Source organism: Phodopus roborovskii, unplaced genomic scaffold (assembly GCF_943737965.1).
Source record: "Phodopus roborovskii unplaced genomic scaffold, PHOROB, whole genome shotgun sequence".
Lineage (NCBI taxonomy): Eukaryota > Metazoa > Chordata > Mammalia > Rodentia > Cricetidae > Phodopus > Phodopus roborovskii.
In genome coordinates this window covers 19,562,763-19,580,234 of record NW_026126517.1, presented here as the reverse complement: position 1 = coordinate 19,580,234, position 17,472 = coordinate 19,562,763, and positions in this window count along the sequence as shown.

Genomic DNA, 17,472 nt, shown 5'->3' with positions numbered 1-17,472 from the left:
ATATCTGAAGGACTAATACAGAGGGAATGAAATAGGAAAAATCAAGTCTTGTGCCTATTCAAGATCATGTGTTCCTGAGGAGTGTCTAAACATGGTTGGTCTGATTGCTGAGGCATTCAGAGGACATCACTCATGGCCACTCAGTCCTGTGTTTCTAGATACCCATCTTCCATCTCGTTTTCCTTAGTCTTCTTCAGCTCCCCCATCTGATCATTTTCTCTTAGAATTCACCATCATCCCTAGAGAAATAATCTGACTTCAGTCCTGTTTTCTACCTGTATGGTAAATGTCACATGGCCAGCCTTCACAGGTGTCAGGGCCTTTGTTCAAACACACACAATGCTTCTCTGCTGCTCCAACGAAGGTCCTAGCATCAGGGTCTCTTGACTCCTCAGAATAGGAGGCAGCTACGCATCTCTTCTAAGGACAGGGAAGGGATGAGTAAGAGAGAAAGCCTTCATCATGTACCACAGAGGCCCTTTGTTCTTTAACGAATCAAAGATTAATTCAGTCATGAAAACATTTATCTGATCTAAATAAGAAATTCATATTCTCTCTTATCATGAATTTGACACCAGAGAACAGTAATTCTGACTCATTTTTAAAAGAAAACATTTATGTCTTCACTGTCCTGAGTTATCATCCAATCAAACAGACATAAATCTCTAAATTAACAGAGAGACTCAAGAGCTCCAGGCTTGCTTCTGTTTTCTGTCCCTGGGGTGGGGCCAAGGGTAGTGGATGGATTAGGAAGTATGGCTTCAGCTGCAACCTCCACTGTGCTCAAAATATAGGGGTGCTCCCATGTAAGAGTGTAAGAAATAAAATATTTAGGGGAAGTTACTTAAAATAGCTTTTGGCCATAAGCTGACCCAATGCTAAAAATGGCAAATTAAACCAGACATGCACCCAGGAAGGTTTTCCAACAAAACATCCAGGAAGAAGTCAGAAGATAGTTTGAGAAGTGACTAAGAATCACTTTTTAATTAGGTAGGAATGGCTCAAATTGGGTATTTATACTTACATATTACTTTCGTATTAACTGACACCCATGCAGCTCTTAACTATACGGCAGCAACTGTTTCAGATTCTTTAAAATATCAACCCACTAAACATACGAGATAATTCAGAGTGTACTATTATTGTAAGCATTTTGTTTATAGCAACACCATCAAGAGCATGAGATGGTGAGCCAAAGGGTAGGTAGGAGCATGTTACTTGCAAATCTGATAAAGTCCAAACACTGCAAAGAATTCATAGACTCAGTGATAAGAATGTCAAGAGCTCAACTAAAAATGGACAAAAGATCTGGACACCTTACCAAGGCTGATAAGCAGATGGCAGATGCACTTGACAAGGTGCCCATGTTACCAGGAGGCTATAAATTAAAACTAACAGCAATGATGGCAGGTAACACTTTTCAAGTGCTTACAGTGTTTACACTGTATGAATCTCATTTAGCCTCCACAACACACATAACAAGTAGTTGCTATTGTTGTACCGCTGAACAATCTGTGTCTCCAATGTACTCAGTTGAATTTGTTCCTGGATATTTATACTAAAACCCAAAGTCAAAACATCTTTATTAGTTGTCATACATGTATGAAACTATCAAGAAACATATAAGTAATGAAGGAAAGGGAATTGAGAGCCTTATTTAGAAATCAACTGGGCTAATAAACTCAGGCAAATGTGAGCTCAGCACATCTCATGGCCCCCTCTGCTGATCTTGCAGTTCCAATAAGACTTGGTGCTTGGGGCATACATGCCAAGAGGCAAATAAATTGCAAGCCAGGATTATCACAGTTATCCCAAGCATTTTAGGCATGAATGTTATCTGAGGATTGTACCTAAGACAGAATAAGTTGTTCATTGTAAAGTAGTCATCAAAGCTTGGGCAGATGTGACGCTAACAATTTCTAAATAGCTACTAGATGGATAATGATTAGGATGCATGATATCATAAGACCATACATCCCTCCTGGGGGAAGAATGTCAGTCATCCTTGCTTTTGTGAGAATGACCCTATTACCATGCTGTGTGCTGTTCAAAGCAATGCTTGTACAGTGTGTGACAGAAATCAGGTACTAATCACAGCAGGGCCCAAACCACCGTGACAATAGTAATCACTTTCTCTGTGACTTGTGAAGTCTCTAAGAACAGAAGAATCAAGAGTAGTGACAAACTGTTCAGTTGACCCCAGTTGTACGACCATTTTATGGAAAAGATAAACCAAGACTTGAAGAGATTAAGTAACTTTCCTGGGTTCACAGTTAAGATTTGTGTCTCCATGTGTCTAAGCCAAAAGCCTGTGCTCTGAATTACTGCACTCTAATCTACTAATATTTAGCTACTTTCAATAATTCACTATTTCAATACAGCTTTAGTTTTATATTCTTACACAATTGAGCAAAAAAAAAAAAAAAAAAAAAAAAAAAGCAAGTGTATCTAATGCCTATGTATATTTAACAAGGGTATTACCCAGGTACCACTATCCATATAAGAGAGCACATTCTCACTGGAGACAGAACACAGGGACAGCCAAAGAACTCATGAAAGTTCCTTTTGCAACAATTTACATTGATGCAGTTGTAGGGCAAGGATATTTTCAGGATAGAAACTTGTTATTCAGATCTTAATTACAGTGCTGTCAATCTGGCAGGTAATTGTTATTGAAGCATTCTGAGGGTTGGTTATGTAGCTCATTTGGTAGAGTGCTTGCTTACATAAAACTAGGTAGGTATAGTGGCACATTCCTGGAATTGCAGCAATAAGGAGATGGAGACTAGAGGATCAGAAGTTTAAGATCACTCTTGGCTACACAGTAATTTGAGGACAGTCATTGCTACTTGAAATCTCACTTTGAAAAGAAGCTGTCCCTCAATGGGACATGTAATCAGACAATTTAGGAAGTGGTTGATGGGCATGGTGATGCACACTAGAACTCTCAGCATTTAGCAGGTGAAAGCAGGAAGATCAGGACTTCATTACAGCTTTGGGCTATGTTGGGAGTTTGAGGTCATCTTAACCTACATGATACTCTGCATCAAAAGTGTATGTGAAAAGTACAAGGACTGGGCAGTATTTGTAGCCAGTCATTAGAGCCAAGAAAGAGTATATGTCTGCAGGACCACAACCCACCCTGCTCTTCATGTCACACTATGGCCCCCTACCAGTACCTCAAATTGACCACAGCCAACTGGAAGCCGGAGCTCCTGGGATCCCAGTGATACAGTGTCCTCTAACACAGATGGTGATGAAAAATGATAAGGACCAGTGGACAATGCCCATGAAATTGATGGTGGCTCAGGTCAGGCAGGTTCTTGATCTAGCTCATGGTTCTGGCAAGCCCCTTCGAGTGTAGTCCAGTAGATTTGATCACTGGGACTCTTATAATTCTCTCCCAGTCTCTCTATGTCCATTATATTTAAAGAGGGCTCTCAAGAAAATAGGCCAGCCCACAAATTTGGTCTATTCTTTGTCCTTACTTGACACCTCTCCCAGTTCCAACACAAGTGTAGCATTTGTACCTGGCCCTGGCTTCTAGGGTTGTCTTGCTATTCAAGTCAATTGATAGCTTACCCTTGCCCTTCTTTTCTCTCTTTCTCTCCCTCAGTCTCTATCTGTGTCCCTGTGTCTGTCTATCTGTCTGTCTGCCTCTCTCTTTCTCTCTCTCTTCCTCTCCCATATAATCATTAGATTTCCACTCTGAGGTAGGCTCACCAAAGTTACAGAGGTAAGCAATGACAATGCCTGTTTCTGCGTTTTTGCAAGCCCAAATGGTTCTTGCATAAGACAGGAAGAGATGCTTGAGCCTGTGTGTTTAGTCAGAGCATCAGGTAAGGAGAAGTGTCAGCATGTTAGCCAAGTTCACAGTTCTCTTTAATTCCTTCTAAAAAATCCCTGAAACTTAAATTAGGCACAAATGCCTTCACCTGCATAGTCTCATGTCTCGCCTTGATTAAAACATGCCACTGCAAAGCTTTATGCATCTATGCTCTTCCAGAAAACAGCCCGTGAACTGCTGCTTCTTGACTCTATCAAAGTAAACTTCTTCCTGTTTCTTCTTCTGCACCTGTGACTGTCTTACTGGATAACCACTACAATCAAATCCAGAAACATGAAAACTCACAACATGGGCCCTTCATGTGCAAGAGTCTGACCCTCATCCACAGAGAAGAAACAGGGAGAAAGGAGAGATGAGTTCCTGGCAAGTGCTTAATATATTAGATGTGGTTTTAGTTCTTTTTATCCAAAATGACCAAAAGTTGAAGACTATTCTGAAATTTTAGCACAACATTACTAATGTTTCCAGCTCCTATTTCTCATGTCTTGCTGATTTGTCCCTTGGGCTTTCCTTGGCTGGACTACAACTTCATGTTACCATGTTAGCATATGCCCTGTCGTCTGCTGTAATGACACATTAATGAGGATATATCTCTTAAGGAGCCATTACTTCTTATACTGTCCTATCCCCTCATTAATATTCCTCCAAACTACAGACTATGGAGACCTGACTGACCTTGAATAATCAGAAGATGAGCTGGAATGTGTCAAATTTGTTTGCAGCCACTTGGCATCTTCCTCCTGCCACTGAAATTGTTTGATATCAAGGCTGATGTATATCACCAAAAGTGGGGTAAAACAGGAAGAATGTCCTTGCTGAAGATGTGAGAGACACTGGCAGGTCACTGCAAAGGCTATGGAAAGGAATGTTTGAGCTTGGGCTGCTTGACCAACCTTGAAACAAGAGATAGTGCACAGTGCCTTTGCTAATTCCTTTCTGAGACACAGAACAGTCTAGTGATTAATAGTGTGGAGTCTGGAGTTAAATAGACATGGAAATGAGATTCAGTTCTATCACTCACTAGCTAGGAAATATTGATCATTCTAGTTAACCTCTGTACCAAGTTCTAATGTGGATTAAGTAAGAATAATGGACACAAAGTATTTAGCATAGGGTATGATGTAATAGAAAGCCCTAGGTAAATACATGGCTCTACATTTAGCCCTGAGTTTTATCTATTCTATTTTCTCAATCCTCATGTCCATGGAATTTACAAAAATTCATTCTCCAGCAATGATTGATGGAGTAAAGTTCCTTCCCATCCAGTCAGTCCCAAGGTTGAAGACTCCAACTCTATTCAAGTTCAGTCTCAACTCTTCCTTCTATCTGCTGGAGATGGGCTTTTCAACCTTAGTTCAAGTAATATGATTTTCACAGGAGACTGCTACAAGGCAGACTCTGACACTGGCTGTATCTCGTGTAGAAGTAGATGAAGATGCTACTGCTGATGGCTTGAATGTTTGCCTTCATTCTTCAAGCCTGGAATCACATGTGCAAATAGCTAGCATCTTTGAGCTTAAGGGACCCTTAGTCATTTATCCAGGGATCAACACTGGGCCACAGGTAAACCTAGCATGAAGTAGAACTCCAATTTAACCAGAGGAGTATATAGGGAAATTTATGGGTGCTCATGACTTTTCCTTAGAGTCTTCAGGGAGGGGCAGGAATTAATATGAAGTGGAGTAAAAGGATGTTGACAAAGAAAATGTGTAAACATCATATATTCTAAAATATGGGAACAGAGAAGGGCCTGGGTTCCAAAGGGGAAATAATGAAATTTTACATAAGAAAGTTTCAGATGGGACTGGAGAAGTGGCTCAGTGATTAAGAGCATGCATTGCTCTTCCAGAGGGCCAGAGTTTGGTTCCTGGCACCAATGTCAAGGGGCTCACAACCACCTGTAACTCCAACTCCAGGTGATCCAGCTCCTCTAGCTCCAGGGACTCATGCACATACCCCCCCCAATAAACATGCATAATTAAAAATGGTTCCCTTTATAAAAAGAGAAAACATTAGAAGAGACAAAATATATTTCAAAAAGTTATGTTTGTGTGTATGTATATATGAGTATGCATATGTGATTATATATGTGTATTTAGATGGGCACTTGTATGTAGATACCTGGGTCAAAATTTCACATACATGTTTGTGTATGTGGTGGAAAGAGGTAAACTCTGAGGTCTTCCTCAGTCATTTCTGTAGGCTGATTTTCTAACTGCCAGTTCCCAAATGAACAATGTGGGGACTTAATATTAATTATAAATACTTTGCCAATAGCTCAGGCTTGTTACTAGCTAACTCTCACATTCTAATTAACCCATTTCTATCAGTCCATGTGCTACCATCTGGCTCGTGGCTTGTTACCTTGGTTTGTACATGCCTTGCTCTCTCTGCATATGGCTAGCGACTCCTGAGACTCTGCCCTTCTTCTTCCCAGTATCCTGCTAGTCTGGCTATCCCACCCAATCTCTTCCTGCTTAGCTATAGACTAGTCAGCTCTTTATCAACCAAATGAGGTAATACATATTTACTGTGTTCAAAGATTGTTCCATAGCACATTTATCACTTTATTTATCTATTTGTTTACTTATTTATTTGAGACAGGCTAGCTCACTGAACCAGGAGTTAACCAATTGTCAAGTCAGGCTGGTCAGAAAGCTTAGGGACCCTCCTGTCTTCATGTCCCTGGTGCCATATAATAAGGATGAGCTACCATACCCAATTTTTGACATGGGCACTACAGACCCAAGTTCAGGCTCTTTGGCTGTTCTGGCAAGCACTTTACCAACTGAGCCATCTGCCCATATCCAAGGTTTGGGTATCATAAAGTTCCCACTGTGAGAGCTGAGTTCTCTAAAGCAGAAGGCAGCTTGTTAGTTCAGGATCCTGCATATTTACAACCTCAAAAGTCCTGGTGTTTTTAGTTACTTAATTTGAACTTTCAGTCTGAACCTCCCAACAGTATCTCTGATAAGCATCAATTTATCCCAGAAGTTCACATGCTTAGGGACAGTATAGTGGAAGGGGTCACTTCTTTCATTCTTTTATCTATTTTAAATTAATTTTTAGCCGAAATGTAATTACACATAGGGAAATGCACAGACCTAAAGTATATAGTTCATTGAGTTGGATGGATAGACTTGTGTATGTATCCAATGTCATAATCAGAAAGTGGAAAACTGGATTGGCGAAATGGCCAGGTGGGTAGTGATAATTGCCCCCAAGCCTGAAGACCTGAGTTTGATTTCCAAGATCCATATGGTTGGAGGCGAGAGCCAGCTCTTGCAAGTTGTCTTTGGACCACCACATGCATACCATACCTGCCCCCACATACACACTAGATATATAAATAAGTGATTTTTTAAAACTATATCACCCAGAAAATTCTTCCACAATATTCTCTGTTTAGTAGTCCTCCCTCCACCCTCTGCAGGGCAGCTGTGATTCTGAGTTTTCATTCCCATAAATGAGATCTGTCCATTGGATGTCACATAAATGAAGTAATTAGTATGTGTTCTCTTGTGTGCCTGGCTTTTTAAAAATACACCTTAACATAGTATTTCTGAGATTCATCTATGTTGCATATTTAAATAATGTGTTCCTTTTGTGCTTGGACAGTGTCTCTTTGTATGAAAATACCTCAGTTTGTTTTTCCGTTCTCCTCTTGTGAATGAACACTTGTCTTGTTTTCAAAGCTAAGCTTTGAGGAAGAAAGCTACAGTGGACATTCTTATGCAGAACTTTTGGTAGACATATGATTTCATTTATTTTATAAATCCTGAATCATAAAGCAGACTAAAAATATTTATATGAAAATGCCAGTGTGGCCTGGAGATGTAGCTCAGTTGATGGAGTGATTGCTTAATGCATGCACAGGGTCTGATCCCCAACATTGCATACATCAGGAATGGTGGTCCATGCCTGTGGTTCCAGGTCATCCTTGGCTACAAAATACACTACCTCACAAAAAAATGAAATAAAGGAAGGAAGGAACGAGAGAATGAAAGAAAGAAAGTAAAAAAGAAAGGCAGAAAATGCAAGCTTTCTAAATAGCTGAACAATTCCATATTTTTCACCATCAATGTATGAAGATTTAGCTGCTCCACGGCTACTCCAACATTTGGCATTGTTGAGTTTTTAAGTTTTATTGATATCAGTCCAGTGGGTGTGTGGCAAAGCCGCAGTTCCCTGATAACCAACCATGCTGAGCATTATTTGTATGCACTGTTTGGTCCCACGTGCCTTCTCCTTTGTGAAGTGTTTACTTGATTCTTTTGCCTATCAAAAAATTCTTTGTAGGTTATTCAAACATTCTGTTTGTGAGTATGTTGGCACTATGGAGAAAGTTTACAGCTTTGGAGTCAGTCATGTGGGGGTGTGCATATTGACTGTGTGTCTTGTGTGTATGTGTATGGATGTCAATGGAAGGTATCTTCTTTAATCATTCTACCTCATTTTTTGAGACTGGATTTTTTCTTAAATTGGAGTTCACTTATTGGCTAGACTGGCTGGCTATTGAGTTTCCTAGATCCATTTGTCTCTGCCTCTCCAGTTTTAGGATGCCAAAACACCTTCCTGGATTCTCAAGTAGGAGTTAGGGTTTGAATTCATATCATCATGCTTCATGGCAAGGACCTTCCTGTGGCTTCCCAGCCCTACCTTTATGTCTCTAATCTTCAGCAACTTTGCTCATACAACAAAAATAATTCCCATCACACAGGCTTGCTTTGAGAGTCTAACAGAACACATATGAAGTACTCAGCCCAATCCAAGTGTCAGTACATTGTCAATAGATAAAAGAAACTTAAAAAAAAAACTTAAAAGTCAATGGTTATTATGAATGATTGAATGAGACAGTGGAGTTGTCTCTACCTCCTCTACTCTAGGTTAAAAGTCTCAAGTTCTTCAAGAGTATCATACACACACATTTCCAGACATTGCTGCCATCTTATATGTAAACTATTTAAAAAGTGGGCAAGGTAAGGGAACTTACAAATCAGTACAAGGGTTATAGTGAGAGGGCTAGGTCAGAGTGAAAGAGATCCTTGGTGAGTCAGGCAATAAAAGTCTAAAGCATCCAGGGCCAGGGTAGCTGGGACCTAAATAGTGGCATGGTATTGCTCAGGGGTTCCAGGAGTGATAATTTGCCTACAAATACCTCAGTGTTTTTTAAAATAATAGGATTGGGACCTGTCTCCTAGCTATCAGCCCTGCTCACTCTATTGCTTCCTGATGATTTTGGAAGCAATCAATCAGCAACGGCTTCTTGGTGTTGTTTTTCACTTCTCACAGGAAGAGAATCCCTAACTTGTAAGTGAGCACACGACTACTCAGTGGTAGCTTGTGTCCCAACATCCCTTGTAGGTAAGTGGTGGAGTACTAACTTCTGACCATCAGGATGTGAGTGGAGGTGATGTTTTCATATTGATTTGTGCCCCTTTCTCCTTCCCTCTGGCTTTTGAGGAAGAGGTGATGAGCCACTGTGGACCGTAAGATGAAACAAATAACCTGGGATAGCAGAGAAATGAGTTAGAAGGAGCCTGAACTGCTGGCAGCTGTGGAGCCCAGCATAGAGGGAAATAAACATGTCTTGTAGAAACTTTAGCATCCTGGATCTCTGTGATATGTGACAAATCCTTATCCCAGCTTATACATTGGTCCTGAAAACTCTTGCCCTCCACCCCCCTACCTCCCTGCTTCTCCAACCCTACCCTAGTTTTCCAACAGATAACTCTATACACACATTGAAATTGTCCTACATTAGGTTCGTCGTGCCTGTTTTTGACAGATAGGAAAGGACTGGGTTAGAATAGCCAGGGTTAATTGCAGCTCAGACCCTCACAGATACATTTTAACAGTAGCAACCTCACACTGGACTCCACCACATATGTTAGTCCAACAGTTATTAACAACAGGGCATAGGAAAGCCCCAGCTCTGTCTTAGGTGTTTTCATCACACCTTACTTGAATGTGTTTTATCAGATGCAGAAAGAACATGGACACTTGTATGTGAGTGTGTGTGCATACATATGTGGAAGACAGCACAGTGGAGGGAAATATCAAATAGACAAGGCTGGATGGCCAGAGAGCTCCAGGGACTTGACTGTCTCTGCTTCCCCAGCACTGCAGTTACCAAGACACACTATCATGCCAAGCTTTTGTGTGAGTTCTGAGGATCAAAGTATATTGACCCTTATGTTTGTGAGGCAAGCACTAAAATACTGAGCTATTTCTTTTGCTTGATCTCTCTCCTCTCCCCAACCATCCCCCAGTCTTTGTGTGTGTGTGAGGGGGGGGGTCTTATCCTATAGTATAGGCTGGCTAAATGCTCACTGTGTAGTATAGACTGGTGTCAAACTCATTATAATCCTTCTGCCTCATCCTCCCAGGTGCTGGGATTATAGGCAGGAGCCAGCATTTCCAGTTTAGTTCCTATCTCTGAGGCTAGGGGAGTTGTGCTATGTCCATGTGATGAAACAGTATGTCTTTACTATGATTTTGATAGGCATTAAGCCTTAAATACTTTTGAATTTACTGAGAGCATGTTTTCTAATGTTCACCCAGCTAAGAAGATCATTCTCTATATTGTTATGCCAACTGTAAAAAAAAATCATTTGTATTGATTAGGATTAGGTTACCCAAAGCACTTGTAATAGCTACTCAGGAGTGTGGGCTGTCTTATCTAGCTGACCACAGTGGAGGCATGAAGTCCTTATTTGGGTAAATGGCTCCTTTTGGTGATGCCTAAATGAACACAATGTTATCTAGCTGTCAGTGTTAAAGTAGAGCTGGGTGTTGGAGAACTGAAGGCACAAATAATCCCATTATGGGAATCCACTCTTTTACACTTGTTTTCCAGTTTCAGTGATGGTAGAAGCCTGTCCTTCTTCACAGTTGCCCTACTATCTGTGATTGACTTTTAAATGCCTTATTATAAACAATGCTATGTATAAATTCACTATAACCCACACTGAGGGCAGACAATTAACAAGTAAATATCCTCATTAGGAATGCATGTTCTTAGATGTGATTAGCATGTAAAGCATCTTGGACAGGATCCATGCTGGACAAGAGACCATTAGCTATCACAAACTCAACTTGAATTGTGATATATTAGTATAAAGGATACTAGGAATACTTTTTTTCATTAATGAAATTAACACTATTTAGGAAGTGTAGCTACCAGGAATGGTTTTGCATGCATAAAGCATGCAAATCCAAGGAAGGGAGCAGGAGGGATGGCTCAGTGGTTAAAAGAACTGGCTGTGTTTCCAGAGGACCTGGATTTGATTTCCAGTACCCACATGTCAGTTCACAAACATCTGTAATTCCAGTTCTTGGGGATCTGATGCCCTCTTCCAGCCTCTGAAAATATCAGAAATGGATGTGCACACAGACATACATACAGACAAAATGCCTATACATGCAAAGTAAGTAAAATAAGAATAAACTGAATTTATTCAGCAGGCCTAGCAGGCTCACTCCTCTAGAGCATACTCACAGGGTAGAGTTCTTCTGGTCTTATGTCCCTAGGCTTAATAGCTGCTTTGTCTTAAAACTGAAGCTGGTTTGTCTTAAAGTTTCAGGAGTACTGCTCTTGGAACATTGTTGCATATTGCATCTGCCTGCGACCCAGGTTTTCCCAAGAAACATGAAGAATGAAAAAGAGAGCAACACCTGAGAGTTGATCTATTCTACACAGGTGTTCTCTCTCTCTCTCTCTCTCTCTCTCTCTCTGTGTGTGTGTGTGTGTGTGTGTGTGTGTGACTAAAACTAGCTTTCTCTTTTGTGTGTGTGTGGGGGTTACTGAAGAAAGTGTGGGAATTGAGCTCTGTCATTGCTAGGCATGTGTTCTACCATTGAATTACCCCCCCATTTAGATTTTGTTGTTGTTGTTTACAGAAACCTATTGCCTGGTGTCAAAGTTGAAGCCGTCAACACACACACACACACACACACACACACACACACACACACACAAATAAAAACCTGCCAGCTGCTGAATGGCCAAACTGATATAACAACTATATCCAAGCTGAATTTTGCAAACAAAATAGGTATATCATTTGTTGAAGGAGTCTTCTATACCAGGCTTAGATTTAAACCTCAAGGTGTCTGATCTCCTGTAATCTTTTAAACCTGCAGAGGTAGCTAATTCATTTTCCAGATGAAGAAAAGTAGGGTCCTGGGATGAGGCAGCTGGTCCAGAGAGAACTGGGATAAAATCCAGGTGACCTGCCTCCTGAATGTCAAGCCTCTAATATCCTGTAATACCATTGCTCATACAGATTAAGTCCCCCTCAACCTGGTGTTCTGTTTTTAGTGAGGAAATGATCCTTGGAAGATGAAATTATACGGAGGAAGAGGAGAGGATGTGTGGATTATATCTGATTGATATTAGTGGGCAAGAGAAAAAATGAGGACACAGAGGGTGCCCCCTGCTGAGAGTCTCACAGGGCAGATGGGGGAGCAGGAACCACACACCGTGCTTGGCAGACTGTGAAGTGTTCCATGGCGTCATTATCACAGAATAGCAGCCTTTTAGAATTAAGAATAGTCCTAATTTGCACTTCGTTGGGTTTTTCATTTACATAATGTTAGAATGCAAAGAAAATTCATACACAAAACCCACTGCTAATTTAGTACTGAAGTTCTTGTTTCAATACATCTAAAAAGGAATGCATTTTTCACTTACCCATCAATGGAAGAGGCTGGGCAGTTTGCTGGTCTGGGTGTGGCAGTCAAACCCCAAATGAGATTATATATGCCTCTGAGCAGGTCTGTTGGTACGATCCAAACCCTAATCGCTGTTTCAATAATTTATTTGGCATAGAGGACTTAATGTCATTTATTTAAGAGCTCTGAGGAAATGTATTCTTTTCTGCAGGTCCTCATTAAAGGCGCTTGCTGCTTTGAGTCTAGTGGGAATGATGGTTTTTAACAGGTGTTAATTCAGCTGATGACACCGTGTAAAATTGCCAGGGCGATGGATTTAGAGATGGCAGATGTTTGATCAGTCTGCAGCAAGCTCTGGAAGATTATATGCATGGCAAACTGGTGACACTCTGTTCTAGCTGAGGGTGGACTGAAGTGGTATCATGGAAGGGGACTGTTGGTACCTCTTGCAGCAGGCACCACCCTAGCTAATTGCTTTCATACCCTTCCTCACCCACACCCTCCACTCTTAAAAACTTTCCTTGTTCTTTTCAAACACAAAATAACTTCCTGCTTTCTCTTGAGTATTACAGTGTCCTCCAACTGTTATTATCAAGGAGATACAGCCTCAGCCCTTTGTATGTCTTTTATTTTGAGATGACACCTTGCTAAATTGCTGACCTTGTACTTGCAATCTAAGATCTTAGAGCTCTGGAACCTGGGGATGTAACTCAGTTAGCTGAGAGCATTTACCCATCATGCACCAGGCTCTAGATTTAATACTCAGTACCTCATGACTCATAGTAGAGCTCTTTCTGGTTTCCCATATTTCTGTTAGTCTTGATTTATCTCTCTTTAAGACCCTTGCAGGTACTAACTATATCTTTGTGGACATTAATACCCTGTCAAGTGACAGATAACATGCAGGACAAACATGGAAGTATCTTGCAGCAAAAGGACTCATCTTTGTCTAGGCTGACTCACTTGACTTAGGAAAGAGTAAATGCTTCCTCCTTCTAAAAGGTCGAGAGGTTGCATGATGGCACAAACATACTCGTGATGCAGGATTTGACAGGTAAGGCAGGAGGGCCTCAAGTTCAAAGCCACACTGCAAAACCTTATCTCAAGAAAAAGAAATTTTCAAAAATCTAGTTTTTGGATTATTAAGAACATAGCATAATGTCATATGAGTATGGAAATGTCAGAACAAAGCCTGTCAATTAATTGAAAAAAAAAATCAAGCCAAAAAAAAAAAAAAAAAAAAAAAAAAAAAGAAGGAAAGGAAGAAAGAAAGAAAAGTTGATTCTAACTGAGCCATCTAGCCAGAGGAAGACCAGAAGTCACTGGCAGCTTTAGAAACCTATACTCTTTCACAGGCCTTGGCCCCTGGAAAACAAATCCCTCCTTCAATGAGTCTTCTAGCCAGTTATGGAAAACAGGATTAGAAGGCTGAATCTCTCAGGATGGAACATGGGAACATTAGAGGGCCGAGTGACTCAGCATTACACCTGAAATGCCTGGTGTGGAAGTTGGCTGTGACCTGCACAGGAGACCTTGTTGAGGGCTAAGAAGAGGGGGTTACTCACTAGCTCTTCTTTCTGCACTGGTCTTGATCCTACAGTTCCAGGAAGACTGTGGAGCTGATAGACTCTGGCTCAGTGTTTTTAAGATCTCGTGACTCCCAGCGAAAGAATTCAGATCACCAGGTTTCTGGCTGGTGTCTTAGGAAGAATACACATTAGCTGAGGGGAGGCTTCCTCAGGTAAGGTGGGAAAAGGCAGGAAATCCCATGGATGGTAAGGATTTTCCTGGAATAGTATTTACTCCCATTTTCTGGCTTTTATATGGGGCTTTTTTTTTGAAGTGTCATGATGTCAGAAGCATTAATACCCGCAGGGAATTTTGCAAGGCTAATGACATGGAAATGTTATTATAATGAAGCTGAGGACAGTCCCATGGCTTGACATGATCCTGTGTCTTCACTGTTGGACAGCACATGACACTATGCTGCAGTACAGCTCTGTGGTGGCTTCAGCCCCTAGATACTGTGCTCTTAGCCTGCATTTTTCTCTGGGTGTATGCAGTCCCCTCTGTTTCCTGTGTCCTTTTTTTCTAGGACTTGAAACTCCAGATCCCCCCTTTGTAAGGAGGCTCTCAGCCTTGGCTGTAAACCTCAGAGAACCTGGATTTCAATGTGTTCCCTAGTACACGTGAGTTAATAGCCCCATATAATTGTAAACCAAGTGCTCTATCCTCCCCATTCTTACTTTCTAAAATGGGAGTGGCCATAATACTGGCTTTGGCTCAGACCAATGAGTCAAGTGAGTTACAATGGACCACACCCTTATGCAAATATGATCTGCTGCTATGCAAAGGTGAGTTACCTCTATTTCCAGAAGCCCCTTTACAAACTTAATGTATTCAAAGCTGAGAACCTAAGCTGCTCACTATGTTCTAGCAGTTTCTGTATCCTAAACTTTGTCCTTTTTTCCTGGGCTTTGCCTACTTATGTGATTTTCTTGTTTATTTAATTTTGCTTGCTTGTTTTGAGACAGGGTTTCCCTATGTAGTTCAGGCTTGCGTCTGAAGCAAAGATTCTGGAGATCTTTCTGGCCATCAAGCCCAGCAATACTGGTCACATAACCCACCATTGCTACCAAAAGTGGGAGGTGGTGTCATTTCTACTCTCCACTCATTTGCATGGGTCTGTTGGGGAGCAGAAAAGGAAACCCTCAATATGGCCACTGTAAAGTTGCATAGGCCTCAGAAGAAGCCTGAGAACCAAGGTCTGGCTGATTTCTGTCCGCAACCCCCCACTTTATTTACAGAAGCCAGCAGGGAGCCTTCAGTGAGTTCCCTTATCTGGCCAAGGGAAGTTACTCAATAAGAACTCAAGTAATTGTCTTTAGCACCCTTGCTGGAATCTCACCAAGCAATAAACACACAAGAATGATCCATCAATCCATTGCACCAGTTCTGGGAACTGCTAGCTAGGGCCCCATCGCTGCAGAACAAGAAGAACCTCCTTTGCTGTCTGCTTCCTCCCCTCTTTTATGTAACCTCAGCCATCACTTCCCAGAGACTACAAGCCCCTGTTCTCTTCTGAAGCTCAGAGGGGTGGGCTCTACAAACATCAAATCGGCCCCTTCTTTGAGTCTTGTATTTTGTGTGGCTCCCATGGAGAGTGCACACTTTTAAGTTTGTGTGTCTCTTCTCCTGCTAATTTGACCATTGTCATCTTATTTCTTAGGCCTTCAAAACTGAAGGGTAAAAGGCCAGCTCCCTCGGCCTCTGTACTTTCTATGTCACTGAGCCCATCCTTCCTACCATGTGTCAGGAGTTTGCTGGACACAGACTATAGATGTGACTAACACTGGTGGATGTCACAACTCCTGCTGCTTGAGGCTTAGGACAAAAATGGAGTAAAGAAACATGACCAGAGACAAAATACCCAAAGTTACATACAAGAGAGGAGACTGGGACTCTATAGAGTGAGGGACGCTACTTGCCTAGGTCTGAGGGAGGCTTCTCTGAGAAGTAAAGGATGGGTAAAGTTGGCTAGCCGGAGTCCAGGGAGGAGAGAGGGTATTCACAAAGGCCACCAGGTAAGAAAGGAATCTAAATATCTTTTCAGAATTCCCACCCCCACCTTTGTCTTTACAGCTGTCATTATTGCTCTTTTAAAATTCCTCCTTTCCTGTCTTCCTTCCCTTCTTCCTCTCACACCGAGGAGCTGAGTCTGGGTCTTGTGCATTTTAGTTAATTAAACTCTCTAACCATGAACTATAACCTCGTGGATATCAGAGGACAACTTGTAGGAGTTTGGTTGTTTCCCTCCACCAGCTGGGTCCTAGGGATTAAACTCAAGCATCAATCGCCTTTACTGTCTGAGCCAACTTGTGAGTCCTTGCTTTGTCTTTTGAAACAGGAACTTGCTGTGTTTCATAGGCTTATATCAAACAACTCATGATCCTCTTGCCTCAGCCTTCCAGCAGTGGGATTATAGACGTTTGTCTCCCTAATGTTGGATTATGGATATGTTCCATCATACCCAGCTCTTGCTGGCTATTTTATTTATTTATTTGTTCATGTATATGTGTGTGTGGCATGTGTTCTCATATATGTGTGCTTGTATGTCTGTCTACATGCATGAGCACACAAGAGACACTTGCAAGTGTGTGTGTGTGTGTGTGTGTGTGTGTGTGTGTGTGTGTGTGTGTGTGTAGGCTAGAGGTTAACACAGGTTATCTGCTTTGATGAGTCTCCACCTTACATTGATGAGACAGGTGTCTCACTTGAAACCAGAGATTGCTAATTGCCATGTCTAGTTATTCAGCTTTCTCTGAGTCTCCTGTCTATGCTGCATGGGATGACAGGTAGTCTGCCCTACCTGGCTGGCATTTATGTGACTGCTGCTGGGTATCTAAACTCCTGTCTTCACACTTGTGTAGTAAGAAGTTTTTCTACTCTATCTGTATAAAGCCATGGTGCCTGTGATTACTATGATTTCCCCCAAGTTCTACCTTGACTTTAGCTCAGATCCCTTATTAGGACCAAAGGATGGGGTAGCATTTGTCTATGGCAGACAAAAGTCTATAGTTGATAAACTATGACCCATAAACATGCAAAAATACTGACAACAGGTTTATGACATGTGTGGGTGTGTGCATGTGTGCGCATGTGTAAGCACTAGCTCACATGGTGATCAGAGGACTGACTACTTGCAGGAGTTGATTCTTTCCTTCTACTTTGTGGTTTCTGGGAATTGAACTCAGGTCACAGGCTTGGATACAAGTACCTGCTACAGCATCTCCATGGCTCCATGCCTGTTAGTTTTTGTAGTGATGCTGTCTAGCATCAAAGCAAGGCCATGGTTAGGGCAGAAAAGCAAGGTCATGGGTAGGGCAGAGGGGCTAGAATATTTCCTCCCTTTATCCATAGTCCTGGAGGGATGGAGGACAGAGCAATGT